At 41.2% G+C, this 19,211-nt stretch overlaps 1 protein-coding gene across 7 annotated transcripts in view; it reads right to left on the bottom strand.

The window, feature by feature from the left end:
* The window catches only part of ATF7IP (activating transcription factor 7 interacting protein), a 108,075-nt gene that overhangs the window by 71,082 nt on the left and 17,782 nt on the right, over positions 1-19,211 (bottom strand). The gene's annotated exons all lie outside the window — the stretch shown is intronic.

Genomic DNA, 19,211 nt, shown 5'->3' with positions numbered 1-19,211 from the left:
AAAAATAAGAGAACAAAAACATTACAAATTCATGAAGCATTGATAGTCTGCATAAAACATCATACTAGCATTCACTGTAGCATACAATACCAAAAAAAGGAGCTGCAAGTTTAGTTGAACCAATAGAGTATTTGACAGGGATTTTGCCCAAACAGCTGAGAAGTGCTTTTGAGCCTGCACCCAAAAAATAATGGCCAGTGAGACTGACAGCACTTTAAGTAGCAGTTAATACATGGTCTGTAAAAGACTTCTCCAAACTGCTGTCTGAAGAGCTCGAAATATCTTTACAAAATCATCCTCAATTTTACCATTGTGGTAGGGCAAAAAGCAGTCATGAAGCAACAGTCCAGGAACATCATCACTGCAAACACAAAAGACATGAAGAATTTATATGGCTATTTTGGACTTATTGCCTTCCTAAACTCCATACGAAGTTATACGGAGAAAAGTCGTGCATCTGCACAGTCACTCAGACAGAATGATCACCTACAATGAACTTTATTTTTCTTGTTGTGAACGCTTCCCAAATGCCAGCCAGTTAGATGGCCATCAAAGATCTTGACTGAAGAGAATAATTACAATACCTAGCAGTCTTTCATTTTTGCCTGGAAGAAGCCTTCATCCTAAAGATTATTTTTTTATTCTAAGAAAAATAATACTGAGTAAGGACTCTGCTCATATAGGATGAGTAGCAGGCTTTTCCACTTTTGTATGGATTTCTTTATCAAAGTTGTTTTACTGGTGGTTATTGTACTGTATAGTTTGATAGGGACAACACACCCTCTCCTGTAAAACATCTTTTTGTACTACATCAGAACTGGAGGTAGACCCACACTTTCTGATGGACAGTATTAGGATATTCTCTACAAAATGCTAGTAATAGAAAGAAACAGATTCTGCTTAGCATGTTTTAGCAAAATCCTCACATGACACTGATAGAAAACTGCTCTGTTGCCTGTTTTTCTCATTCAGAATTCAGTTAACTTTCTCACTTTCCATAATGGAGTAGCTGAAAACAGGGACAATTCTTTCTACATCCTTTTTGCTGGGGCTGCATATTTTTTGCTTTACAGCAAGATCCAAATTTAGTTCTTCCTGATTCTTTTTATCATGTAGAGCAGAATTTGAGACAGGAGTCCTCTGATTGTAGGATGCTGGGTTTTTCAGGCAGTCTTTTTAATGTGAAGGCTTATGCAAACCGTGCTTGAAATACTGACTTAGAATCATAGAATCATAGAACAGTTAGGGCTGGAAAGGACCTTGAGATCATCTAGTTCCAAAACCCCTGCCATGAGCAGGGATACCTCACACTGAACCATGTCACCCAAGGCTCTGTCCAATCAGGCCTTGAACACTGCCAGGGATGGAGCATTCACAGCTTCCCTGGGCAACCCATTCTAGTGCCTCACCACCCTAACAGGAAAGAATTTCCTCCTTATATCCAATCTAAACTTCCCCTGTTTAAGTTTTAACCCATTACCCCTTGTCCTGTCACTACAGTCCCTAACAAAGAGTCCCTCCCCAGCATCCCTATAGGCCCCCTTCAAATACTGGAAGGCTACTATGAGGTCTCCACGCAACCTTCTCTTCTCCAGGCTGAACAGCCCCAACTTTTTCAGCCTATCTTCATACGGGAGGTGCTCCAGCCCCTGATCGTCCTCGTGGCCCTCCTCTGGACTTGTTCCAACAGTTCCATGTCCTTTTTATGTTTAGAACACTAGAACTGCACACAATACTCAAGTGAGGTCTCAAGAGAGCAGAGTAGAGGGGCAGGATCACCTCTTTGACCTGCTGGTCACGCTCCTTTTGATGCAGCCCAGGATACGGTTGGCTTTCTGGGCTGGAAGCGCACATTGCTGGCTCATGTTAAGTTTCTCATCGACCAACACCCCCAAGTCTTTGTCCACAGGGCTGCTCTGAATCTCTTCTCAGCTCAACCTGTATATATATATGTATACACATCCACACACACACAGAGATATCATTCCTTAGTGAATGGACCAATTTCTATGAAGCTGCCAAGTTGATCCAGGTCCATGATGTCAGGCTCCAACTCTTGTAACAGTCTTTCAGAGCAGAACAGGCGGTGTTGCAGTGTTGGACTGTTGCCTGCTGACAACACCACGGAACTCGTCTGGTCACTGCTGAGCTCGTCTGGTTTCGTCGAAGTTCATCCTTTTTTGGGATGCTGGTCGGAGGGAAGTCAGGGCCAGTCACTAGTGACCTGAAAACGTCTAGTTGGTGGGCTATAAAAGTGCTACACAGCAGGCAACAGCATACAATTGAGTTCATTGGCTGTTTTCCCCTAAAATCAAATCCCCTGAGGTACACATGGGACTTCCCCATCTTCCTGCACTACCCACCCACTATATCTGGGTCCCTGAGCAAAAACAATCCTGCCAGTGGGTTGCCTTTACCTGAAGCAGGAATAATAACCAGACTGCCTTCCCCAGCAAATTCTTCATGTGCACCACAGGAACTTTATCCCCTTCTACTGCATGTGAAAGTTCTGACTGGGCTGGGCCAGCCCTGTTGGCATTTCCTCTGGTGTTGACCAGCCAGGTGGCTTTTGCTAAATGTGTATCCCAATGTTTGAAAGTCCCACCACCCATTGCTCTCAGTGTAGTTTTTAACAGCCCATTGTACCATTTGATTTTCCCAGAGGCTGGTGCATGGTAGGGGATGTGATATACCCACTCAATGCCATGTTCTTTGGCCCAAGTGTCTATAAGGTTCTTCCAGAAATGAGTCCCACTGTCTGACTCAGTTCCCTCTGGGGTGCCGTGTCATCACAAAACCTGTTTCTCAAGGCCCAGGACAGTGTTCCAGGCTGTAGCGTGGGGCACAGTGTATGTTTCCAGCCACCCAGTGGTTGCTTCCACCATGGTAAGCACATGGCACTTGCCTTGGCAGGTTGGTGGGAGTGTGATATAGTCAATCTGCCAGGCCTCCCCATACTCGTACTTCAGCCATTGTCCTCCATACCAGAGAGGCTTTAACTGCTTGCCTTGCTTAATTGCAGCACATGTTTCACAGTCGTGAATAACCTGGGTAATAGAGTCCATTGTTAAGTCCACGCCTTGATCACGAGCCCATCTGTATGTTGCATCTCTGCCCTGATGACCTGAAGTGTCATGGGCCCGCCGGGCCAAAAATAATTCACCTTTATGTTGCCAAACTAAGTCCATCTGAGCCACTTCAATCCTAGCAGCTTTATCCACTTGTTGGTTGTTCTGGTGCTCCTCAGTGGCCCGACTCTTGGGTACATGAGCGTCTATGTGGTGTACCTTCACCACCAGATTCTGCACCCAAGCAGCGATATCTTGCCACAGTGCAGCAGCGAGACAGGTTTACCTCTGCGTTGCCAGTTGCTCTGCTTCCACTGCTGCATCTACCCCCACAGGGCATTTGCCACCATCCATGGGTCAGTACAAAGTACTGGCCACTTTTCTCATTCAGGAATGTCCAAGGCCAGCTGGATGGCTTTCACCTCGGCAAACTGACCTGATTCACCCTCTCCTTCAGCAGTTTCTGCAACTTGTCGTAGGGGACTCCATACAGCTGCCTTCCATCTCCGATGCTTTCCCACAATACGGCAGGGCCCATCAGTAAACAAGGCATACTGCTTTTCACTTTCTGACAGTTCATTATATGGTGGAGCCTCTTCAGCACGCATCACCTCCTCCTCTAGTGACATTCCAAAATCTTTGCCCTCTGGCCAGTCCATGGTAACTTCTAGAATTCCTGGATGACTGGGATTCCCTATTCGAGCTCGCTGTGTAATCAGTGCAGCCCACTTACTCCATGTAGCATCGGCTGCATGATGTGTAGAGGAGACCCTGCCTTTGGACATCCACCCCAGCACAGGCAACCGGGTGCCAGGATTAGCTGTGTTTCAGTGCCAATCACTTCTGAAGCAGCTCGAACCCCTTCATAGGCTGCCAGTATCTCTTTTTCAGTTGGGGTATAGCTGGCCTCAGATCCTGTATCCCCTACTCCAAAAGCCGAGGGGTCAACCTCAAGTCTCCCCTGGAGCTTTCTGCCAGAGGCTCCAGGTAGGACCATTCTCCTCGGCTGCGGTGTAGAGTACATTTTTTACATCTGGCTCAATCCGGACTGGTCCGAGGGCTACTGCATGAACTATCTTGCACTTAATTTGCTCAAAGGTTTGTTGTTGCTCAGGGCCCCATTTAAAATCATTCTTCTTCTGGGTCACATGATAGAGAGGCATTACCATCAAACTGTAATTTAGGACATGCATTCTCTAGAACCCACAACACCCAAGAAAGCTTGTGTTTCTTTCTTACTAGTTGGTGGAGACATTTCTGTTATCTTGTTGACCACATCTGTGGGGATCTGGCGATGTCCATCTTGCCATTTTATTACCAAAAATATTGTATCTCCTGTGCAGGTCCCTTGACCTTATTCTGTTTTATGGCATAAACAGCTTTTAGCAGGATTTGGATTATTTTCCTCCCTTTCTCAAAAACTTCTTCCATTGTATCACCCTACACGATAATGTCATCAATGTATTGCAAGTGTTCTGGAGCTTGCCCCTGTTCCAGTGCAGTCTGGATCAGTCCATGGCACATGGTGGGGCTGTGTTTCCACCCCTGGGGCAGTCGGTTCCAAGTGTACTGAATGCCCCTCCAAGTAAAAGCGAACTGCGGCCTGCACTGTGCTGCCAAAGGAATTGAGAAAAATGCATTGGCAGTATCAATCGTAGCATACCATTTGGCTGCCTTTGACTCCAGTTCATACTGAAGTTCTAGCATGTCTGGTACAGCAGCACTCAATGGTGGTCTGACTTCATTCAGGCCATGATAATCTACTGTTAGTCTCCACTTTTCATTAGATTTTGACATTGGCCATATGGGGTTATTAAAGGGTGAGCAGGTCCTACTGATTGCTCCTTGGGCTCTCCAGTCTACTGATGACCTTACGGATGGGAATTGCAGAGTCTCGGTTGGCACGATACTGCCACCATTGCACCGTTGTGGTCACAATTGGCACTTGTTGTTCTTCGACCTTCAGCAATCCCACAATAGAAGGATCCTCTTCTTCTTCTTCCTCTTATTCACACAATAATAACTCCTGACCAGATGCTGTCCCATGTAGTAAGTGCATTGTTTCTTCATCTTTCTTCACTATACAGTTTGCTTTTTGTGCCTCTTTTTTGCTTTCCCCCTTGCGTACAGGGGCAACCGATCTTGGCACGAATTGCTCCTCTGGTTTAGCTGCACTGATTATCACTGTGGTTGGAGTGGCTGCAGTATCTGTTGTCAAGGTTGGTGGAGCCACAGTGCTTGGGGTTCGAGTAGCACCAGCAGCTGCGCTATCTGTTGCTGTCAGGGTTTGGGTAGCTGCTGTACTTGTCACTGAGGCTGGTGTAGCTGCTGTGCTTGGAGCTCGTGTAGCTGTGCCGTCACAGTCAGAGTCTGAGTAGCTGCTGTACTTGTCGCTGGGGTTGGTGTAGTTGCTGTACTTGGAGTAGCTGCGTAATCTGTTGTAGTCAGTCTGAGTAGCTGCTGTACTTGTCACTACGGTTGGTGTAGCTGCTGTATTTGGAGTTGGAGTAGCTGTGTTGTCTGTTGCATTGCCATCAGATCCAGAGACATTTTTTTCCCTTTGAACGTGCTGGACAGTGTTGAACAGGGCTCTGTAAGCACAGGCCAAGCGCCAGAACATTGCCATGATTTGTCCCTCTCTGGTATGACCAGGATGACAACACAACTCATTTAAAGTGTTTTACTAATTTTTCTGGATTTTGCACGTGTGCAGTGCTTAAGTTCCAAAGCACTGGAGGGGCCCACTGGCCTAGATACTTGCCCATACTCTCCCACACACCCTGCCACTCATGACTGTCCAGCCTCCGGGAAAATCTCTTGGTCCTCCTATATTGTCGTCTAACCCTAGACAAGACCCAAACCCGACTCTGCTTGACTTTCGAGATCAGACGAAATGGTCGTGGGTAAAACACACTCTGTATGTGTGCCAATATGGTGATCCCCATCACAATCAGCAGGCAGGTCTCAAGGGTACCCAAAGGCCATTTGAAACCTTCAGAACTCTCAAATGATGCTGTAAATAGTCTGGTGGGGGGAGGTGGGAGGGTAAGGGAATGTCTCTTTCATAGGTTGACCACCCAAGGACGGGAAAAAAAGATGTGCAATTGCTAAACACATCTATTATATACCTCCCAAGGTATAGAGGTGATGACCATACTGGGAACACAAGCCAGATCAGTTTCATGATCAATGAGTCTATTGTATTACAAGTCACTACCATAAAGTACAGTGAAACAAGAACCTTAGCCCAAGCCCCCCAGCCAATAAACACTAAAACAGCAAATACCAGCTGTAAGTAAGGTACAACATGCTGAAACTCCAAGATCAAGAACAACTTTTGAGAGCAAATAAATCAGCATTGTGATGAGTGACTATTAATCTGAAACAACCAATGCTTATCACAAATACAATTAGACACACTCCGGTCAGATCTGTCTTTATCTCAACCCTTTGTGCCCCACATTGGGCACCATGAAGAACTGTTGTGGATTAAGCCCAGCCAGCAACCAAGAACCACAGAGTCGCTCGCTCACTCCCCCTCTTCCTCCCCCTGCTCCTGGAGGGATGGGGAGGAGAATCAAAAGAATGTAACTCCCACGGGTTGAGGTAAGAACAGTCCAGTAGCTAAGGTGTAACACAAAACCACTACTGCTACCACCAGTAATAATAATGGTAAGGGAAATAATAAGGGAAGAGAATCACCACCCAACGACCAATACCCAGCACAACCTGAGCAGTTATGCAGCCCTTCTGGGTAACTGCCCCCAGTTTATATACTGGGCATGACGTGCTGTGGTATGGAATACCTCTTTGGCTAGTTTGGGTCAGGTGTCCTGTCTCTGCTTCCTCCCAGCTTCCCCTACTCCCTGGCAGAGCACGAGACTTAGAAAGTCCTTGGTCAGAATAAACATTACCTAGCAACGACTAAAACCATCGGTGTTATCAGTGTTGTTCCCAGGCTGAAAGTCAAAAACACAGCACTGCACCAGCTACTAAGACTGAGAAAAATAACTGCTACTGTTGAACCCAGGACACCATGTAACCTTACTAAGCAGGTTCCTGAAAAGGCCAAAGCCTGCTCTCTTGAAGTCCAGGTCAGTGAGCTTGCTGCATGCTCTTCTCATGGTCCTGAGGATCTTGAACTTGACCATCTCATGATCGCTAATTCACAAGGGGCCTCCTAGACACCTCTTCTTTGTTCACTGGCGATCCTTTGTTACAGTCAGAATGTGTTCAGCCTATGACAAGAGTACCAGATTCTAAACCATGAGATCTAAAACTAGCCATCAGAGTTCTTTCTCAACTGAGATGCAACTGGGCTGACATTGCTGGCATGACACAGCTGTGGTTCACTTTGAAACTGTGCAAAGATGATTAAAGTTGATAGGAAAAGTGAGAAATGCTCTTTAGAGCTTCTTACTCCATCTCAGAATCCTGTTAGTCACTGCCTTACTGCCATAGTAGCTTCCGAAGACCCAAATAACTATTTCACTCAGCTTAAGTTCTTGCACCTTCTCATTATTATCCAGGCAATGAAGCAGAAGAGAACTTAAAACATAGGGTCTGGCAGCACCTCTTGGAAGATGTTCCTTAAAAAGGCTGAAAAAAATCCTGCTCCGCCTGAAGCCCTTAGAGGGCCTGAGACTTCCCCAAGAAGAAAAGAAATAAAATCTACATGACTAAATTTAAGAAAATACAAAATCTGGTTTGCTTCTCCATTTGTGGCTTTGTGTTCTGCACTGTATTTGAATAAGCTGAGGAAATGAAAAGAGAGACAGACCTAAGACAGAAAGCACTTCAAAGGAAGTTAGACTTGAAAACAGAAGGGTGTTTATTCAGTCAGACTAAACAACAGAGCAAGGAAAAAAACACCTCATATTACTCCACAACTTCCACATATTTATAGATCTTTCTCATTGTTATTCTACATGAACACAGCGTTCTGTAAAGCCAACATAGTAAGAATACTTTCCAAATTCAATACAAGAGATTAGACTTCAACCCCCTTTAAACCAAAAGCAAAAACTTTTAAAACAAAAATTAGGTAATACCCTCGGAAAGAAAAAATTAATTTTTCTCTGTCTTTGTAAAATACACTCCTTCCTCAAAACTATAAAATAATTCTGTTCAATTACAGTTATTGCTCATATTTACAGGATTGTTGACAGTGAAGTAAAGGACTGATATACTTTTTTGCAGTGACAAATCCTACACCCATATTCCTCAGTTCCTCACTTCCACCCTATGCTATTTCTATTGTGTTGGCAAAACAGCTCGTAAAACACTGTGCAGTGAGCAATGGAACCAGCTTCCTTTCAGCAGCCCTTCAGGCCAGTCCTCCAATCCAGTTCCTTGCTGTACCAACATCATGAACAGGATGGCAAAGGCTAGGACCAAATAGCTAAAACCAGGAAGGTAAAGGGTTGCTTGAGCAGGTTGATGTAAAAATGTCAAAATCACAGCTCTGATTATTTCCAACTCATTTTCAATCTACTTAAGCCACAGCTATTGGTGGCTTATGTACTTTACCACCACATGATGGGGGGTTTGTGTGCAGTGTGTGTGTCGACCTATGTGTGAAATTCCTCAAGCTATGCTGTTTGCATGTGTTTCTATCATGTATGACTACATACTCGGACCTGTGAACTCAAGTCCTCCCTCCCTCTACACACAGCTGTGCACCCGCCTTTCCCCATGCTCACTAGCAAATAAAAAAACCCAAAAAAACCAACAAACCTCCAACCCCCCCCCCCAAAAAAAACCCCACAACCAAAAAAAAAAAAAATACCCCTTCCCAAAATATCCCCAACACTCAACAATCAAACAAAAACAAAACCCAAATCACCACACTTTTAGCTCGTTAGAGCAATTTCATTGCCATAAAGATGTCTGAGCTGTTCAACATTATGAGATACTTAGTGATAAACCAAAAGTAGCAAAAGATTTGTCTTCAAGTGTCACTGTAAACCAGAAAAACACTAAAGGGTATTCTGTAAAAGGAACTATTTTGTTCATCAGGCTGCTTTCCTTTCCAGAAGTCTGAATTCCCAGAAAGATAATCAATAACCAATCAAGTCATAGAGGCACCTTCACCAAAAATTAAATTCAAATGCTCAGATTCTTCCACTATATGATGTTCTGGACACTGCTCTCTGCTTTTGAAGGTGTGGCTTTTCAGGTGCTCTGTTCAGGATTTCAAATGTGAGGTTCCATAGGAGGGGCTTTAATTTCTCACAAAGATCTGCAAAGTTCAATCTTTCAGGTTACCCAGGCAGTGAAGGTGAGATGAAACAGACAGCATACATACTGAATTCAGGTCTGAGTAGTCCCTGATACATTCTACCAATATCTGTCAGTCTGAAGGGGTGTGTGAAAATTTGCACTAGATCCAGGTACAGTGAAGGCCTCGGGCCTGGAGATTCTAGAGTCTCCATCCTGCAAGAGCAGAACTTACTAGCAAAGATACACCAGTCTGTAAAAGCAGAGAAGCACTAAATGTAAAAAAATGAGAGAACAAAACAGAGGTCTTCGTGACAAGAATGTAATAGCAAGAAATTCTCTATGCCTTGCTGGACAACTGGAGTTTCAGTGCAATGCCTGCCTGTTTGCTGGCAGGGCAACACACATGTATCCCTATGGATAAATACTACTTTAGCAAAAAAAGTCACCAAATTACTCTTCCTCACAATCACATGGAATTGCAGGGGGTATGGGTGTTACCACAAAAGTCAGTTTTGCAAAGGTGAATGCACCCATTACTTGCCAGCAGTGGCTATATGTTCAGCATACCCATGCATATTCACAGCTTTTCAAGTAAACAACTTACATAGTAATGACATTTCCAGGAGCTAATTATAATACCTGCATTCTAATTATGCATACGCTTTCTTGCTGAGTGGGTGTCTCTGGTGCCCATCGATCGTCTTTTCTTACCATGTTTACCTGAATGAACTCAGTGCTTGTGCATGCTCCCAGGGTCCTAATGCTGAATTAGCAGTTGGTATGTCCTTGCTTTTGTTCTGTTCCAGTCTCGCTCCACACTGGGCACCACTCTGCTAGCTATCTTGAAAGCTAGCATCCTTGGTCTTATTTACTGTCTCCTTGGTTATCAGTCCCACAATGTTCCTTCCCCTACCAGCCAAACACTCCTTTCTCTCTCTGTGTTTGCAAGTTAGAACAGTTTGCTCTATTCTGCTATGTAACTTTAAAGCCACACACACTATTGTTAGTTTAAACTTACACTTTAAGCCTACATGGGGACAACCCCCAAATAAAATTTTGGGATTACTCTAATGATCGTTTTCTAGCCACAGAACCTGTGTGCTTGTGTATGTGTGTATGCATATACACAATGACAAATCGTGAGGATGTGGCATTACCTTTAGCACAACATACTATGACCTGGAGAATAAAGCACAAGACTGGTGCTGAAAATGATCTTGTTTCTATTTCAGTTCCATTACTGATCAACAACTTTGCCCTGTCAAATCAGCATTACCACCTTCCTTTTTCTTGACTGAAAACTGAGATTCAGGGATGAGTCTTTCTCTGTAAGCTCTACTGTCAAAAGTCAGGAACTGTGATAAAGTGATCCACAAGTCTTGCCTCTTGCATTTTTTTAGGAAAAAAGCTTCAGCCTGTCAGCAGGTACTGAGAGGAGACTCAGTAACACGTTAAGTAAATACAAAGGTACATAAATTAATTTTAAAAGACAACTTTTATCAAGTTTATGCTTTAAGAAGACAATACATTTCAAGTTCACAATGGATATGGAACACATTTCATAACCTTATAATCTATACCACACAATCATTGCTTTTTAAGTAAAATAAAGAATGGGATACAATTTTGGAACAAACCCACCTACAGTGCTTGTCTTGCAAGAGAGAAAAGGTAAGATTAGATGAATGACAAATTACGAATTCCTGTGAGCTCACATCATTTTCTGTGAAGCTTAACACTGAATCTGAGTATCTTCGGTTCAATTCTTGATCCATTATAACACGGTGTAAGACATATTTTACCAAGTAAGGGACTTCGCTATTCAGAATGTTATTCTGATATTGAATTCATTTTGAAGAGTGAAATTTCTTATTAATAAATTCACTGCTTCTAAGAATATTCCAGAAGTTACAATTTCATTCTAAATGCCACTGTTTGGGTCATCTTTTTTCACAAGGATATTGAAATAAACATGACAAAAAGCCCCAAATAACCAAAGCAAAAATAACTATATCAGTGCTTCAGCATCTTTGCTGAGGATTAGAATGCTTCTCCTATGAAAAGTTTAAAAAAAAAGATAAATCAAAAAAAATTCAGACACTGCTTATTGAATTAATCTGTTGTATCAAATCATTCAAATTTATGAGAGCACGGAACAGAAAATGGTGTATCTTGATGCGGAAAACCAGATAGACTTGTGCTCCATTATCCAAACATGTGCATCTTAGTTTAAGCAAAGTACAATGCCATGCTTTACCTGAAGAGTTCTGAAGTGCTCAGACCTTCCAACTTTAAGGACAACAGGATGCAGAGCTTACAATAAACTGTGGTAAATGTGAAAGTTCAAGGAACTTTGGAACACACAGGATGAAGATTCAGTAGCCCAAGCACAGGCAACTAGTGCTGGTTTTGATGCTCTGGAATCTGCATAAAGCGAGCACACAAGACGTAGAGAAGACCAGCACCCTTCTGGAAACACAGCTGAGATGCAAGTCACATCCTAGAGCATCTAAAATGGCTCTACACGACTATGCCTGTGAAGTGGATCCTATCCTTGAAAGCTAACTCATGCTAAACTCCAGAAGTGTAGGAAGCTCACAGCAAACACCTCCTTCGTGTCTCCAAGCTACTAACAAATGGTCTGGCTGTTGTAGAGGAAGTCTCTTGGGTACCACCTAAGGCATATAATAAAGCTAGTATTTTGTGGTATACTTTTAAGGGAATCAAACTCCTAAAACGTCTTTTTTTCCCTATGTTTAATACATCAAAAGCAAAGACCAATTCAAAGTGATCCTTGTGCTTCACAAAAGGGCAGATTCCATGGACTGTAACTAGCTCAGCAACAGTTACAAATTAATGAAAATTCCACACTGTACATAAAAGAAGGCTTATTTGACCTCTGAAAAGGTCTGGGGTATAAAGAGCTCGAGTGAATTAGTATCTTTTCTAGATTTTTTTCTTCACTCAAATAAGAACCTTGTCCAAGTTTTGCAGAGAAGCAACTAATAATAAATACAGGTTCTCGTATGCAAAGCTCACCATTACAGTTTTGTTCCATCTAATTTAAAACGCTGATACTAAGAAGAGCTTAGAGGAAGATTCAAAAGAGCTTAGAGAAAGATTCTGTATTAAAATCTTTAAAGCATCAAGGTCCCCTACCTTTCCAAAACAGCGTTAGAGAAATTTCATTATGTTTCTAATACACATTAAGAGATCTAATAATTTCACCTCCTGACTGACCTTGAGCAGCCACTTATCTAGAATACTGTACTCTCAATTATGTATTTCCAATTATATAAAACATGTTTAACCTGATGATTGTTCTCCCAAACAAGTGATTTGACGCACAGTAGTGAAGATGATTTATGAAATAAAACACCTGCTTGACAGGTAGCAGAAAATAAGCTACATCTTTTAATCTTTTGTAAAATACATGACATTGTCATGTTCTCCCAGAATACAGGAGTCTTAAATAGGAAGACTGAAATCCAGCTATAAGTTATCCTCAGTCTGAAAATGCTTTATTGTCAAAACCTCTCTATTCCATGGAACTCAACTGTACTGAAAATCAAGAAGCAATTCTTTGAGAAAGCTATAAAGCTTAGAATGTATCTGTTTAATTTGGTGTCCAAAAACCATTCTCACTCCCACAAATGGTACCCAGATGCAAAAGCTTAGTGAAATCTCTTGACATCATATCCAGATCACAGCACGTTTGCATGTAAGTATCTGACTAGTCATATGGCACAGTATAATGCAGAAGTCTCCCGGGAAATAGATGCTGCCATTTTATGCGTTCGGCCTTTCATGGTTAGAGATACCCTATAATTTAAGAATTGCACGTGGTTGCTGGTGTTTCAGGTAAACTTGGTCCACTCATGCTAAATTTTCAAAGCAATGTGCTCCACATCTTGATATACTACTATTGTGAGTTCAGGTTCACAGTGCCCACGGATTTCAGTACTTGTGCAGACACTCTGTCTGGATCAGCCTTCTTGATCGTGACAGTGGTGCTGGACACCCAAATGGTTTCTTCTCAAAACCCAAACAATTTTAAGTACTGATCACCAAAGTGCTTCCACCTTCCTCTACAGAAGGTCAGCTGCAATCAGGGACTAGTAAGTGAGTGATACATGCTGCTTTCATTAACAGACTTGAGATTTAACAAACAAAAAGCACAGCACCAAACCCAAAACACTAAAATAACACCTAAACCAAAAAGTAAACTGTGCTGAGAAAACGAAAGCTAGTCAGATTTTGCATTTGAGCAAAAGAACACTGTAGCTACTAAGGGGTAAATAATGTTAACTTTTCCCAGATCAAGTATCAGCCAGTTTTTTTATCAGGTTTGCATTCATTAAAGTGCATTATTTATTCTGTAGTCTGTTTTTCCAATATCCTTGTTAAATGAAAGCTAGTTCTTTGTTAGAAACAGTAACTCCTCTTTAGAGGATGGAAGCAAAGCCTTTCCCCTAAAAGAAGCTCACCTCCTATACTGAGTTACAAATAACCACAGCATGTCCAAACCAATAGTCTGCATCATCTACTTCAAGTGGCACTAAAGCTACGTTTTAGCATTTTTACTTTGATATGATAGCTGGATTTTCTATACCAAGCGAACAGGTTTAGGTTTGGTTTTGCAATGCCTCTTTCTCCATTATCGCGTTCATTGATCATTTCCTAGTCTGAAGAATGCAAGTTATTTACAAAATTTGTCTTATGCTGTCAAGTAATGCTTCCTGGAACACACATGCAGCTCTTTTGCTAGCATGCATGATACTAGATTTATCCTAGCCAATAAAAGAAAGCAGACACAAACCTACAGTTTTCTCACTTCGAGAATTAGCTCATGAGACATTAGTTTCATTCTCCCTGCTGCTGTGAAGTATGTAATATTTGCTATTAGGACAGTTCAGCACAAAATCCTGAGCTGCAACACATTCAGAATTCTCTGTCCATCACATCTTACGACAGCAAATCCATGTGTGACAGAGCTTCATAATTTCCCCTTCTTGGTCCCATAATGAAACCAACTGTGTGCACTGGAAACTGCTGATGCTCTACCTCAGTCAAAGCTGGAAAACTTCATAACTATTTTCAGTAACATATTCATTGTTTGCAGCACCAATTAGTGGATCTTTCCTTAGTAGACTTCAGTTCTATTCAGGACAGCTAAACAAGGCTTCACCCTTCTTTCTGTGAGGTTGCTGATGAAGAGCACAAAGGACCTTTTCCCCTCTCACTGCAACACACACATACACATGCATATTTCAAGCCTATACAACATACCACTGATAGCTATACTTGTCACTGATCATACTGCCACTGAAGTTCTAGAATAAGGCAATACAAAAGTTGTACTGTTCACAGCTTTAAATATTGTTCTCTTTCCTTAAACCCCAAGCAAACAAAACAAAAATAATCCACAGAAAACCCCAACCCAAACCACAAACAAAGAAAGCAGATTTAAGTGCAAAAGGAAAGCACACAAGGTGAAATTTTAGGGCAGGTCTAACCACAAATTAAGAGAAAGATCCACAACAGAAGAGAAATACAACTGTAAATAAAAAAAAAAAAAAAAAATAAAATCACTGACTACACAAAGGTAATATTTTACCCAGGATAACTAAATATTATTAGGTACGTTACTTTTCCTGACTCTAAGAGTTTTCACTTAACAGTTACAAGTTTTGCTGCACGGAGATTAAGCCTTGCCTAATGTCCTCTCAGAAAGGAGGGTATGGGAGGAAACAGCAAAAGTATCCAGAATCACTGCAACATGTCTGGTCAATAACACCAAACACCTAGAATTAAGGAAGACTTTGTAAAGCATGACAACAAAAGGACCACTTCTAGTCTGATCAGACCATTAAATGGCCTTAACTGTCCATTTGCTGAAACCAGAAAGGCACTCCCTTGGTTAATACAAAATTGGCTAACTTTCTTGCCCTCATCATCTAAATATCTTATCTGGCTAAGAGCCACAAGATGAGACGGTCCAGAAATTATTCTTGGGCAGAAGACCTAGACAACTTCTGTGGGGTCTGACCACATCAGTGTAAGGCTGGGCATGGTTTGGTTGAATATGTAAGAAGCTCTAAGCCACACTAGTGATAAAGGTTGTTACCAGTCCCCACTAGGTAACTGTATCCCACAATCAGAGATACAGATTACATGGAAGACTTAATTCTAGCATTATTCCATGTAACCCAGCTGCAGAGTTGCCAGAGGGCAAGTAATACATCAGCTGTTCCAAATCCATATGCCATCTAAGTGCAATAGGCTGGCCACTCTTACTTTGAAGCTCGTCTTCAAATCAAGATTAGATGTCTTTCTATAAAGACAAAATATAAAGAAAATTCACTCCTTGCTTTTAAAAATACTTGCTGGTCTGCCTCCAGCATCCACCACCCTGACTGGAAAGCCTATCTTAATAGTCATTTCTGCTTTCTAAATGAACACAGAATCATAGAATGGTTAGGGTTAGAAAGGACCTTAAGATCATTCAGTTCCAACCCCCCTGCTATGTGCAGGAATGTCTCACACTAGACCATTTCGCCCAAGGTTCTCTCCAACGTGGCCTTGAACACTGCCAGGGACAGAGCACTGACCACTTCTTTGGACAACCTGTTTCAGTGCCTCACCACCCTCACAGTAAAGAACTTCCTTATATCTAACCTGAACATACCCTGCTTAAGTCCATTATCCCTTGTCCTACTGCTACAGTGCCTGATCAAGAGTCCCTCTCCAGTATCTTTGCAGGCCCCCTTCAGATATTGGAAGGCTGTTACGAGGTCTCCACGCAGCTTCAATAAAATTACTGCTTTCTTTCTTTCTTTATTATTTTACTTATTTTTTTCTTTTAAAACTCAAGACTGGGCTGCATAAGCAAAACCAGCCTGTCTACCAAAGAAAATGATTACTCCACTCTGGCGCCTGTGAAGCTACAGCTGAAATACAGTACATCCACTTCCAGGACCCAGGTCCAATGGAGAACCACCAAGATGGTTGAGGGCTGGAGAACAACACAGATGAAGTGAGATTACTGAGCTGAATTTGCTAAGTGAGGAGAACTCTTCAACAACCTAATTGGCATTCATAGAGAGGAGAAAGCCATACTATTTTCAGAGATGCACAGCACACTGACAAGCTTTGCAGCAAGGTAAATTCCAGATAGATATAGAGAGAAGTTCTTCACCACAAGGGTGGTCAAACACAGAAACTTTATCTAGAGTGATTGTGGAATCTCTACCCTTGCCAATTTTTGAACCTCACCTTGACAAACCCTGGAGCAACCTGGTCTAATTTTGAAGTTACCATCCTTTGAAGAAGTCAGAGGAGATGACCTCCATAGGTCCCTTCCTACCTAAATTACTGGTTTAACTTTTACATTATTTTAAATAATTTTAAATTATTTTAAATAATTTTGTTCTTGAGCCAGACTAATTTTTGTGCCTTTTCCCAGACCCCTTCCTAATTTTTCGACATCGTAAAAAACTGTTATAGATAACAAGGCTGCAACCTGTGCTAAGACAGAGTCCACATTATCAGTATAGCCAAAGCAGATTAGTAGGAGTAAAGCATATGACATCATTACTCTTTCTCTGCATTCAAGAATTTCAGCCCCTCTACATTAACTTTTTATATGGGACCTTTTTTTGTCTCCATCATCCCTACTTAATTCCAGGGTTGGGGTTCCTGTTAAGCAGGTATATTCTATAACAGACGGTTTCTAAATGTACGACTTCAGATTTTGCTGTGCAATAGCAGACTTTGAGCGAGCCCCACAAAGCAAATTATCCAGATGACTGTAAAAGTCAATCCTTCTATCCTCTGTAAGTTAACAAAAGTAACTGCTTTACAACACCAATCAAAGAAACTTTACTTGGTGCATGCTTCCTACCCCTCGCCCCTTCAAAAGCTTTAAAAAGCTTTTTAATCAATGCAATGTTTTATTGATACAGTGATTGGGGATGGGGGAAAGCTGTTTGTTATTTAAAAAAAATAACTGAAAAAGAAAAAGACTGTATCAAGGCATAATTGCATTTCACATATCAGGTATTTACACCAAGCACCCTTGTTCGAAACCAAATAACATTACGATTTTATTTAATAAAGTCTTACTTCTGTTAAACTATGGCAGCATTAATTCTAATAATATTCTTTTGCATTTACTGACTTCCTCAGGTGTCCCTCCATTATTTTTCCCCAAGATTGATGTAAGGATAAATAGCTATTTGGGTCATCCTACTTGACCTTTTTTAAGTAAGTCTTCAAGGTCTTCTGGAATTCACAATGTATTCTAAGTTATAGGGAAAGACACTTCAGAAAATAAATATTCTCAGCCAATTCTTTCAGAATTCTTGGGTGCAGATTACAAAGGCCTGTTTATAGCCTTTGTTAAGAAACGTCTATCATGCACTCTTTAGTATCTTCCTTGTAACTTGTAGATTAAGTACCTAAATCACCTGCAAGATATTATAACATAATCTCACTTCTATTAAAAAAAAATACCCAAAACACATAATCTGACTTCTCTTTCATTTTGAATCATGTTATCATTGTTAAAAACTGAGAAATTGTTTTTAAGAGTAACATAGGTGACTAGTCATGGTTTTCTCTCAGGAACATTTTGTTCATCACTTTTCTAATTTCCATGCCTTTTCTACTCTTCCATCCTTGTACTTACACTTTACAGAAAAGGAGGAAGGGGTCCTGAACTGTTTCCTTCATGTTGCAATAAAAGCAAGACAGATTTTAATCCATAAAGGCAGAATTTGCCGTTTGTGGAACAGCTTTATATAGTTTTTAATGGTGATTTCTAATGCCATTTATTTGGGGAAAAGCTAACATATATATATATTTATTTATTTAAACAGTTTCTCATACACACACCCCCCACATACCATTTTTCTAGGGTTTTTTTTACTCTGGACATGTATATAGACCAGACTTCTAAATGAAAAGCAGAATTGTGTCCTGTATAAAATCTTAAGTTACTACTAAAACAAACTTAACAAAAGGTACCAAAATAAATAAGATACTTACAAAAAAGACTCACTTGGCCCAAGTTGTTGGCATACAGAATTTTACTCTGCCATATCAGTACTTAAGTAAAACTTTATTATCATTAAATTTTAAATTTCCCCTCCCCAATACAACCAGTAATAGTTCTCTTTCCTGCTCTACTTACATCTTCTCTGTTAGCCTTAATTCAGAGTCCATTTCAGAATGGGTTCAATAATTTCAGACACCACTACTGCCATTTTAAACATAAATAATCTGCTATTTTGCACATCTACCTTTTTAGCTTTATTCTCTTTGATTAATCTAATTTTTCTTTCAACCAGACAAGGCCCATCTACTGCCAGTTCCACATGCCTACCTTGAGCTGCTGCCTGCCTTTTTAAGTAACCATTTCCTTGAACTGTTCATGCATCTCTTATTATCTCTGTCTGTAGCTCAGAGACTTCTCAGATCCAGTCACTTTCTTTTACCATCAATCCTTTCCAGTCCCAAATCCTAACAAAATTTTGATTTGTAAAACAAAAATAACCCAACTATGTTTGTACAGAATTAGTACATCTGCCCCATGCAGTCATTTCATGCACTACATGCATAGCCACAATGCAGTATCTTATGTAATTAGCAATACTGTAATTTAAAATTTGCTGCTTTAAGGCAAGTTTATCATCTTCTGAGGGGGGAGATAAGACAAAAGCCGTATTCTGATCCGCTTCCCTATTTACAAAGACACCCTTTCAAACTTACATAAATGCACTTGAGAATGCGCATTTATACTAAGAAGACACATGGCCAACAGTTCAATGTCCAATAATTTTTAGCAGCTTTCCCATCTCGAAGAGAATTCAAACTACAATCAAATGATGATGTTTCTTCATAACACCATGATGCCAAAAA

The sequence above is a fragment of the Lathamus discolor genome, chromosome 1 (assembly GCF_037157495.1).
Source record: "Lathamus discolor isolate bLatDis1 chromosome 1, bLatDis1.hap1, whole genome shotgun sequence".
In the NCBI taxonomy this organism is placed as follows: domain Eukaryota; kingdom Metazoa; phylum Chordata; class Aves; order Psittaciformes; family Psittacidae; genus Lathamus; species Lathamus discolor.
Note: the sequence above shows the minus strand (reverse complement) of the source record. Positions and strands in the feature narration are given on the sequence as shown.